This window comes from Somniosus microcephalus, chromosome 7, assembly GCF_052327205.1.
Source record: "Somniosus microcephalus isolate GS21.2 chromosome 7, FLI_Smic_1.0, whole genome shotgun sequence".
NCBI lineage: Eukaryota > Metazoa > Chordata > Chondrichthyes > Squaliformes > Somniosidae > Somniosus > Somniosus microcephalus.
Genome location: NC_140993.1, coordinates 174,204,019 through 174,213,488, shown reverse-complemented (window position 1 = coordinate 174,213,488; position 9,470 = coordinate 174,204,019).

Sequence of the window (9,470 nt, the reverse complement as noted above, 5' to 3'; positions counted from 1 at the left end):
AAACTTGGAGATACAGGAAACTTTCTGATATCCGGCACCGACGGGACTGGCGTGTTGCCGATCTATCAAAACTGCCGGACATACAAAGTTAATGTTGAAGCATACGGAGGTTTTCATCTCCGTATCTGACAACAAACACTGTTGCTTAGCAACAGCTTCTAAAGAGTCGGCTGCAACTGCAAGCATCTCTAGCTGAAGCTGTTGCTATAGCTACAGACCTTGCAGTGCCTGACTAGGAAAAAAAAAAGAACGAGAACTTAAAAAACTTATAGAAAACGGCTCCTGATTTTTGCCGTTAGATCGAGTATTCTGAACATACAACCTCCGGATAAACCAAAGTTTCCTGTATTACATTTAGTTCCCTCGTCTAGATCATTAATATAAATTGTGAATAGCTGGGGTCCTAGCAACGATCCCTGCGGTACCCCACTAGTCACTGCCTGCCACTCGGAGAAAGACCCGTTTATTCCAACTCTTTACTTCCTGTCTGCCAACCAGTTCTCTATCCAAGTCAGTACCTTACCCCCAATCCCATGTGCTTTAACTTTGCACGCTAATCTCTTATGCGGGACCTTATTGAAAGCCTTCTAAAAGTCCAAATACACCACATCCACTGGTTCATGTCATGGATGAGCCAGAATTTCCTCCAATTAAAAATTAAACATGGCCAAGACCATAGCCATTCTGTTCGGGTATCCCTAAAAACTCCACACCTTCCCCCCGAGTCCATTCCCTCCGCAGCTGCTCACTCAAGCTAAACCTGACAATGTGTATTCCTTGTTCTTAGAGAGCTTAGCTCTGTTCGACCCTGAGCTAAGCTTCAAATTTTCCATCCAGGCCACCACCATGGTTCCTATTTTCACCTCCACAATATTGCTGCCTTATCCCACATTGCTAAAACTATCACCATACCTTTGGGGCCTGCAGGCTTGATTTCTCCAACTCTCCTTGCTGGCCTCCTGAGCACTATCCTACATAAATTTCAATTAGGATGCTGCCCACATCCTACCCAGTACTAAGTTACACTCACCTATTACTCTGCTTCTTCCTTAACTCTGTTGGCTCCCCATACCTTCTGTTGCCTCAATAATTGAAGAAATGCCAGCTTTTGATTTCAAACCACACTTTTTTTTAAAGGATGTATCTATTTGCAAAGACTAATGTTTTGCTCAAACCAAGTATGAAGAACTAGGAACTGTGGAGGTACAAAGAGATTTAGGGGTCCATGTACAGAAATCACTAAAATGTAGTGGACAGGTACAAAAAATAATTAAAAAGGCTTGTTAACCTTGCTCTCAAGGGGGCTGGAATACAAAAGGGTGGAAGTTATGTTACAGTTATATAAAGCCCTGGTTAGATCCCATCTAGAGTACTATGTTTAGTTCTGATCACCGCACCTCAGGAAGGATATATTGGTCTTGGAGGGGGTGCAGCACAGCTTTGCTTGAATGATACCGGGGCTCAAAGGGTTAAATTATGAGGACAGATTGCATAGACTAGGCTTGTATTCCCTCGAGTATAGAAGATTAAGGGTTGATCTAATTGAGGTGTTTACGATGATTAAAGGATATGATAGGGTAGATAGAGAGAAACTATTTCTTCCGGTGAGGGAGTCCAGAACAAGGGGGATAACCTTAAAGTTCGAGCTTGGCCATTCAGGGTGAGATCAGGAAGCGCTTCTTCACATAAAGGATAGTGGAAATCTGTAACTCTCTCCCCTCCAAAAAGCTGTTGAGGCTAGCTCAAATGAAAATTTCAAAACTGAGATTGATAGATTTTTGTTAGGTAAGGGGTATGGAACCAATGTGGCTAGATGGAATTAAGATACAGATCAGCTATGATCTAATTAAATAGCGGAACAGGCTCGAGGGGCTAAATAGCCTACATGTTCCTGTGACATTCTTCACTGATTTTGTTTTTCATTTTCAGTTTTTCCAAGAATTTATGAAGCAGTTACAAAAAATGCATTCGCTTAAGAAAAAGATAGTGAGTACTTACTGCGGCTAGACAGATAACTGCATGTTGAATGACTTTGCGCCGGGACATTTTACAGCCATGGTGCACTGGAAGCTCTGGGCAGATTTCCATGGATTGATTGAAAGTAGGTGAAAAAACAGCTGTCAGCTCCCTCCATTTTATGTAGCTGTTGTTGGATGAGTAGATTCAATTGGCATAATTTTGCAGACAACACTGATTGAACTAGCAGGCAGCTAATAAAAGGATTACAAATTTTATATATATTCATTAATCCATGTACATTAATTCATGCACAAAATATAGCAGGCTCTCTGATATGCAATGTGGAACTTGTGATAGAGTATTATCCTCCTTAAAGAAATATTTTTGCTGCTGCGGGGAAAAAAAATCTTAGAAAAGCTCGGTGTCTTTCTGTCCCGCTGATGTCACATGCAAACGAAACAATATGATTTATTGTGTGAAGATGTTCCTATGGCATGAACAACTGTCCTTGTGATCCAAATGATGTCACAGTGTCAGAGGGAAAAATCTTTATTAATAACATTATGAGATAACATTGCCCTGTAAGAGTTCCTTATTAAAGGGGAGCTGTTTTAATCTAAATCGCTGTGTAAGTCTAGGGGCTGAATTCTCCTCCTGTTGGTGCTGGCTACTTGAATCTGCTGGTAACTCAGCGAAGTTCCCTCTCGGGGCCCTCACTAGCCATGCAGTGGGTTAGGAGCAGTAATATCACTCCTGACTGGGTTACCGCCGCTGGGGGAAGGAAGGGAAATTGAGTACTGTTGAAGCCTTTAAAAGGCTACAACTAGTGAAAGGGGGTCATGACTTTTTCAGCTGCAGTAAACACAACAGCAAGAATAAAGGAACTGGCCTCGGGGTGGGTGGGGGCAATCACTGTGTGCACAGCTAAACAAGCTGTTCTGCTTTTCACATCATATGGGGTGCTCTGGAGGAAGAGGATGGACACTCCGATGATCACCTGGCCACTTCCAGATCGACAACTGCTGCTACGTCCACATCAGCTCAATCATCTAGCGTCTTATCTGCCTCAGCATCAGCCCAGACACACTCACTCGGAAGGAAGTATATATTGAGTCAGAAGGGGTTTCACTGGTTGAAGCACTGAACAGTAGTAAACATGAAGACATGGAAGTGGAAAAGAGGGAGAGTGCCATTTATAAAAAAAAAAATTCTTGGGATGTGAGCGGCGCTGGCAAGGCCGGCCTGTATTGCACATCCCTAGTTGTATTGAATGGCTTATTAGGCCTATTCAAAGAGCAATTAAGAGTCAACCACGTTGGTGTGGGACTGGAGTCAGAAATAGGCCAGACCGGGTAATGACAGCAGGTTTCCTTCCCTAAAAGACATTAGTGAACCAGTTGGGTTTTTACGACAATCCGACAGCTTCATGGTCATTTTCACTGATACCGGCTTTTTACTTCCAGATTTCCAGAGTGGAAAAATGACTGAGGAGCCCAGGGACCCATTTTTCAGGAGTATAGTCTTCAACAGAACTATGATTTGGGAGCATCAGTCTCATGTGCAGGCAGTGGTGATAATTTCCATTAATATGGTTGAGATGATTGAGAAGTGGGAGAAGACCATTATATGCATCTGAAACACATTGCAAGAGATTTGTTATGATATGCTGAACACCCTGGAGGGAGTGATGTGACAAAAGGTTTCTGCAGTAATTTGTCAAGTACAATTATTAATCAAAAAAATCATCATTAACTGATTAAATGACTGCAATTTGGGTGGAATCATTCTAGCAGTTTGAGGTTCCAAATACTTGACATATGAAAACTCATGCTACATGTGTCATTAAATTTCTGATTACACCATCTAGTGCAAACAATGTCAAAATTATTTGTAACAGTGATCAGTGAAGAATGCAAACCTGTCACAGAGCTTGGGTTCGGTGAGGCTGCACATACTCTGCATAGTTATTGAAGACTTCTCAGAGATCTATAGATCTCCTCCGCTTTCTCCCAGATCTACGTGCTGGCAATGGCTGCACGCACGGGCGTGCATTGGAGAAGGCATTAAAAGGAGCAGCGACGTCCAAAATCATTCAGCGTGTGTCAATTCGGCGTTGCATGCCAATTGACGTCACGCTCTTAATCATTAAAATATTTGAGGTGAGCACAAACAACAACAGCGCTGTTGACCTGCCCAATATGGCAGCCACTGTGTTCTGTACCAGAAGTGGGTGGAAGAGAGGCGGCTGCCATTTTTTCTTCAAAACCAACATTAATGGACAGCGCTAAAAGTTCCAATTTCTAGGCCCAAGAATATTGGTGGCTTCCAAACTGGCAACTATTACTGCTTCAGTAGATGTCTTGAGGGCCGGCCAGAACACTACACCTGTACTGGGCTTCTGAGACCTGATTGGGACTAATCTGTAATGACACAGACCAGTAGCATGCCTGAGCCTGTGTCCAGCTCTAGGGCTGCAAGAATTGGTTGCAGATGTCGCTGTTTCTGTGAGAGTGGCAATGAGCTTGCTGCCTTAAGGCCCTCTCCAATGCCTGCACATGAGAGAGATTCAGAGATGGGCCCGGCACCCCTTGATAGTGCAAGAGAAAGGCTGTTAGCTGGTCCCTCTGTCACAGTTGCTTCATTAAGACGAGAGTCATTTCAGAATTCTAAAGTTATGCAGAATGCAGCAAGCTACAATGATTCTGGAGTCTCGTTGGGGTTGCACTGCAGGACTCCAGCAGATTTATCCAGACACCTAAACCAAGGCTTAAGAATTCTTCAGTCTTCTCTATCACATTTATTGTAGTGACATGGGTGTCGTTATATCTGTTGTTCCCCTCTGTTTGAGGAAGCCTTATTGGAGTCATAAGCCATGAACACAGGGGATAGCCCTGATCAGCAAATAACAATGATGATACTTGATATGAGCCATCAGGGTTCATATGGTAGATTGTCATATGATGAATGCGCCATAAAAGCTTCCTGGGTAGTAGGCATTAACGTGCAGGATAATGTGATTGGCATCGTACACTAGTTGCACATTGATAGAAAAAAAGTGATTTCTGTTCATGAAATTGAAAGGATTCTCATATGGACTTTGAATGCAACATGCATTCTGTCAATTGTTTCTTGCATATGTGCGAACCCTGACTGCCTGTAGAATTGGATAGCTCTCTATTAGTTTCTCTGCTTGCATTGGGAAGAAAATGAAGTGCGTACTTTTCCTGATGAGAACATCAGTCACCTTCTTCGAGTACAGGAACAAGGATGTCTTGCTACAGTTGTACAGGGCCTTGGTGAGACCGCACCTTGAGTATTGTGTGCAGTTTTGGTCGCCTTACCTGAGAAAGGACGTTCTTGCCATGGAGGGAGTGCAGCGAAGATTCACCAGGCTGGTACCTGGGATGGCAGGAATGACATATGAGGAGAGATTGTGTCGATTGGGCTTATACTCACTGGAGTTTAGAAGATTGAGAGGGGATCTCATCGAAACCTATAAAATTCTGTCAGGTCTGGACAGACTAGATGCAGGAAGGATGTTTCTGATGGCCGGGGAGTCCAGAACCAGGGGTCATAGTCTAAGGATAAGGGGTAAGCCATTTAGGACTGAAATGAGGAGGAATTTCTTCACCCAGAGAGTGGAGAACCTGTGGAATTCTCTGCCACAGAGGGCGGTGGAGGCCAGTTCATTAAATATATTCAAGAAAGAGTTGGATATATTTCTTAAGGCTAAAGGGATCAAGGGATATGGGGAGAAGGCAGGGACAGAGTACTGAGTTTGGATGATCAGCCATGATCTCATTGAATGGCGGAGCAGGCTCGAGGGGCCGAATGGCCTACTCCTGCTCCTATCTTCTATGTTTCTGTGTTTCTTTATGTAATGGCCTGGCTAATGTGGTGAAGGTCACCAAATGCTGCCTGGAAAGATCCATTTGCAAAGAAAGTTAAGGCAGTATTTACCCTGACTGGTACAGACAATGCTGTTCTTATAGTGGAAATGGGTTGCAGTTGACATATCTCCCCAGTTGCTTCTGGGGGAGAAGTGCACAGAAATCTGTAAACCCTGGTAAGTGGATATCTGCATGTCTTCTATGAGGCTTCATTGTAAGTGTGTCTAGCATAATCCATCTCCTTATCCTCCTCCTCTTATAACATGGGACTAGGGGGATTCCACTGGGAAAATCATGTTCTTATTCTAAAATTGTACTTTCTGCAGAGCTCACTAAACAGCGCAGTATAAGTGTTGACAGAACTAGGACCACTGCTTTTCCTGATATATATTAATGACTTGGACGTGGGTGCACAGGGCACAATTTCAAAAATTGCAGATGACACAAAACTTGGAAGTATAGTGAACAGTGAGGAGGAGACTGATAGACTCCAGGAAGACATAGACAGGCTGGTGGAATGGGCGGACACGTGGCAGATTAAATTTAACGCAGAAAAGTGTGAAGTGATACATTTTGGTAGAAAGAATGAGGAGAGGACATATAAACTAAAGGGTGCAATCCTGAAGTGGGTGCACGAACAGAGAGACCTGGGGGTATGTGTGCACAAATCGTTGAAGGTGGCAGGGCAGGTTGAGAAAACAGTTAGAAAGGCTTACGGGATCCTGGGCTTCATGAACAGAGGTATAGAGAACAAAAGTGTGGAAATTATGATAAGGACATAAGAAATAGGAGCAGGAGCAGGAGCAGGCCATTCGGCCCCTCGAGCCTGCTCCGCCATTCAATGAGATCATGGCTGATCTGATCTTGGGCTCAGCTCCACTTCCCTGCCCACTTCCTATAACCCATCACTCCCTTATTGTTCAAAAATCTGTCTATCTCCACCTTAAATATATTCAATGACCCAGCCTCCACAGCTCTCTGGGGCAGAGAATTTCACAGATTTATGATCCTCTGAGAGAAGAAATTTCTCCTCATCTCAGTTCTAAATGGGCGTCCCCTTATTCTGAAACTATGCCCCCTAGTTCTAGGTTCCCCCATTTGGTGAAACATCTTCTCTGCATCTACTTTGTCGAGCCCCCTCAGTATCTTAAATGTTTCAATAAGATCACCTCTCATTCTTCTAAACTCCAATGAGTATAGACCCAACCTGTTTAACCTTTCTTCATAAAGCAACCCCTTCATCTCAGGAATCAACCTAGTGAACCTTCTCTGAACTGCCTCCAATGTAAGTATATCCCTCCTTAAATAAGGAGACCAAAACTGTACGCAGTACTCCAGGTGTGTACCCTGTACAGTTGTAGCAGGGCTTCCCTGCTTTTATACTCCAGCCCCCATTTCAATAAAGGCCAACATTCCATTTGCCTTCCTGTTTACTTGCTGTACCTGCATGCTAACTTTTTGTGTTTCTTGCACAAGGACCCCCAGGCCCCTCTGTACTGCAGCATTTTGTAATCTCTCTCCATTTAAATAATAATTTGCTTTTTTATTTTTCTTACCAAAGTGGATAACCTCACACTTTCCCACATTATACTCCATCTGCCAAATGTTTGCCCACTCACTTAGCCTGTCTATATCCCTTTGCAGATTCTTTGGGCTGGATTTTGTTAATGGGTGCGCGTTGGGGGCGGGACTGCTGGTTGTAGGGTTTCAGTCCCGCCCCCAGCGACTTCTGGCCAACCCATTCTATTTTTCCTTGATTGACCTTGTTAAGCCCGGCCAATTAAGGGAAAGCCGGTGACAGAGGACGTCAGCGTATGACGGTTCATCTGTCGAAAATTTTTTGACAGATGAATTGTCAGCGTTTGAAAGCTTTGAGAAGCTGTCAAACACTGACAATCTCTCAATCTCTATTCTAAGGTGCACCCTTGTACTGAAGGCTCACTAAAACCTCTCTCCTTAGCAGAAATCAGATGACTGCTGCATCTGAGAATGCAGCAGCCATTCTGTCATCTCTGCCGTTGAGATGAGGCACCTCTGGGTCCCCAAGGGTTGAAGTCTGCAGGAAGAAGCAAAGGTAAGGAAACTTTTTTCAACACTTTACACTCACCTCTCATATTTACCTCTCCATACTTGCACCCATCACTCCCCTCTACAGCGGACTTTTCGATCCCTCTCACCCCCGCAGACCCACTGCTCGCCTCGCTGACCCTGGCAAGGTTTGCAGCTGTCGGGAAGCCCGCACTTGCAGGGGTAAAATGGGGATAAGCCTCAAAACTGCCCTTCCCGCCTTGAGGAGATGGGACGATGGCATGGAGGTGGATTGGGAGCGGGGTTGGTACCCGCTCCCAGTTTCTGCCATTTTCCCGGCAGTCCAGCCTCCATACTCACCTCCCCAGGGCTGGGAAAATTCCCCCCTTTGTGTCCTCTTCACAACTTGCTTTCCCACCCATCTTTGTATCATCCGCAAACTTGGCTACATTATACTCGGTCCCTTCATCCAAGTCATTAATGGTGATTGTAAATAGTTGAGGCCCCAGCACTGATCCCTGTGGCACCCTACTAGTTACTGTTTGCCAACCGGAAAATGACCCATTTATCCCGACTCTCTGTTTTCTGTTAGTTAGCCAATCCTCTATCCATGCTAATATATTACCTCCAACCCCTTGAGCTCTTATCTTGTGCAGTAACCGTTTATGTGGCACTTTATTGAATGCCTGCTGGAAATCCAAAAACACCACATCCATTGGTTCCCCTTTATCCACCCTGCTCGTTACATCCTCAAAGAACTCCAGCAAATTTGTCAAACATGATTTCTGTAGTGTATGTAACCGTCTACCTTTAAGAGAACTATTGTTTGTAACCGTCCACCTTTAAGAGAACTATTTTAGGGGTTGCACTACTTTATTTTGGCTTCTGTATACTGTAATACCGGTAGTGACCACACCGGTATATAAGTGCTGGGTAAGGATTTATTGGGCAGATTCGCCTTGACCTTCAAATAGTAAAGTCCTGTTAAAGTTACTCTTGTAGTCTGTGTATTACTTCACTATACAACCCACAGACTTTACAGTGGCGATGAGTTCGATCGTACCCTGCGGCAACAATACTTCTGAAACAGTTAACGAGCGTCGAGAAGAGGCAACCGCCCTCGTCGTTTTGCTGAGAGAAAACTCGAGTCTGCAGAGCAAGAAGGAAGGAAGACTTCAAACACAAAGCCTTCCATCAGCAACAGGCACTGATTGTCCCTTCTGCCACGGTGGGGAGTGAGCCGATCAGCACGAGAAGCAAGTCGGCCACGGTGACTGTGAGTAAAGGGAAAATAGAAAATAAAAATAAACGGAGGATAAGGGCAGTGAACTCGACCACGGTCAAGGGGGTGAAAAAGGCCGGACAGTGATCGAGGCCACGAGGCGCTGCGACCGGGATCATAAGGCGCGGGAAGATAAAAATAAATAAATCGCGGAGAACTCAGCCGCAGCTGGGGAGGGAAACACGGACTGTGAGAGGGCTGGGAGGCGCGATTGGGAGCCCGAGAGAGAGCGAGCGAGAGCCGCGCAAGCAGGAGAGACAGAGCCCGAGAAAGAGCGAGCGAGAGCCACGCGAGCAGGAGAGACAGAGCCC